The sequence below is a fragment of the Neophocaena asiaeorientalis genome, unplaced genomic scaffold (assembly GCF_003031525.2).
Source record: "Neophocaena asiaeorientalis asiaeorientalis breed wild unplaced genomic scaffold, Neophocaena_asiaeorientalis_V1.1 scaffold461, whole genome shotgun sequence".
In the NCBI taxonomy this organism is placed as follows: Eukaryota; Metazoa; Chordata; class Mammalia; order Artiodactyla; family Phocoenidae; genus Neophocaena; species Neophocaena asiaeorientalis.
In genome coordinates, this window is record NW_020173230.1 from 81,764 (window position 1) to 83,961 (window position 2,198).

Below are 2,198 nucleotides of genomic sequence, written 5' to 3' on the forward strand. Positions count from 1 at the left end.
GACTCCAGCACCAGCACGGATCACTGAGGACCTGCCTTTGTAACACCTAAGCTTTGCTTAGCATCCCTCCTCTGGATCTCTCCACCAGTCTCAGGCTGGCCAGCATCCAGGGCTCTCCCTCCCACCCCCAGAGCACAGCCAGGAAAGGCTGCCCTGGGCCAAGGAGACCTAGAGGGGCCTGTAGGCCCCAGCTCTCTGCACTCACCCTAGAAGGCTCCAGCAACTGTGCAGGAACAGCCCAGTCTCCCCGCTGAGCCTCTCTGAAGCTTGGCTTTCTGAGCGGTTGTGCACTTGGGAAATGGTCCCAAATTGACTAAGACTGGGTGAGCTGCAAACATCTTCCCATCACAGAAGGCTAAGGACCCGCCTTGGGGTCCTGCAATTCCATCCCTCCTCCACCAAGCAGCGCCCTGACCGCTCCCTTCAGTGCAGAGTAAGGATAGGGAGGGATTCGGTTTATAAAAGAGCGATGTGCCTGCCATCGTGACGCACCCAGGAGGGAACTGGTATTGGGCTGGCCAAAAGGTTCATTCGTGTCTTTCCGTAGGGTGTGATGAAAAACCCGAACGAACTTTTGGGCCAATCTGATATTTACAAAGCAGGCACTAAGTCACACAACAAACAAAGAAAAAGCCTCGTCCACGGCAGCCCAGGTGTTCCAGAGAACCTGCATGGCAACTTCCTCTGGTACACCTTGCCCCGTGTGTGTCTACCGTGGCCACGTACAGTGTAGTCCACCTCACGATCCCAGTACCAGGAAGGTTCAAGCTCCCCCACAGAGGTAGGAATCCCCTTTCCCACCACTCCCGGGTCCCCTGCCAAGGCTGTGGCTGGTGTCAGCCATCACCTGACCGGGTGGGCCTTCGTCACTGAGTCCTGTCCCCGAGGAGGGGTCGGGGCCCAGGAGGGATACCCGTCCTGACCCGGCCCTGGTCCTGTGCTCTTCCCTATATAGCATCCCAAACATATGGTGATAGATCACACGGGAAGACAGCACAGTGCTGTGACATAAAGCCAGACACCGAAGTGCACGGACGTGATTTCTTCTCTGAAGGAAACATGTATAAAGGGACACAACGGGTTATTTTAGCTCTTCACGCTTTGCAATACTTTCTAAGTTTTCTGTAGTTAGTAATAATATACGATTATAGTAAGAATAAGCTTTAAATAAAGGACAGTGGTTTCCTGTTACTAAGCTGAGTTCATCTCCAACTGCCACCCACGGTGAGTGAGGGATAAGAAGCGGCTGAACAGCACGGAAGAGGCCCAGCTCCTCACTGCGAAGGCTGGAGCACCCCGAGGGGAGCTGGTGCAGGGACGGGCAGTGTGGGCCCATGGTCAGATTAGCTGGAAATTCTTCCAGTGAGTCTCAAAAAGGCTTTTCCCTAAGACTCTGGTGAGTGTCTGGAGGAGTTTTAATTGGAGTCCCTAAGGCAGGGGGTTCAAGTTGGGGAACAAGTACCATGTCTTCGTGGTAGGAATGTACCCCAGGACCCAGCCAAGGGTCAGTGGCACTTGCTGGATAGAAGTGTACACCCAGGCCAAATGAGGGCCCACCAGCTAGCAGCCTCAGCTACTCAGAGCTGGGGGACAGGCTAGGTCCCAACGACTCACCCACAACACCTCTTCCTTGGGGTCTGAGAGTAGCAAAGCCCCCCACTTGGGGAGGTGACCCTTTGCCCTGCCCCCACCCCAGACGTCAAACAATGCTGCTCTGCAGAGGGGGCTGATCCTAGGAGGGGACCTGACCTCACCACTGGCTCTGGAGCTGGCACGGCCACTTATCCACAAACGAGAAAGTATTAAACATAAGGCTAGTTGGTAGAGGCCACCACTGACACCGCGTAAAGGACAAGAAGGGCATCCAGTTCCCTGGCTGCACCCCGAGACAAGATCTCTGGGAAGTAGCAGGGCCACCAGAGGGGACTCGGGGACAGCAGCCTGCCTCCAAGCCAGGCTCTGTTCTCATCTTCTGCCACCAAAGTGGCCCAGGATCTGGAGGTCTGGGCCCCCGGGTGGGGGTGTCCATGGTCGGCGTTACCCCCGGCTGCAGTGGGGACAGGGTTCCCCAGGGGTTTGCTAGCGCCCCGGATGCAAGCCTATTCTGGATCCAAGTGAGGACCCGTCAGGTCTACTCGTGAGACGGGCCGAGGCAGAGGAGATGCTCTGATGGGGAGCGGTGGGGGGGCGGGTGGGTT

General features: G+C 56.5%; 1 protein-coding gene across 1 annotated transcript in view; it reads right to left on the reverse strand.

Annotated features, from left to right (window-relative positions):
* LOC112399864 (uncharacterized) overlaps nt 1-2,198 on the reverse strand; it is a 36,154-nt gene that overhangs the window by 1,961 nt on the left and 31,995 nt on the right. The gene's annotated exons all lie outside the window — the stretch shown is intronic.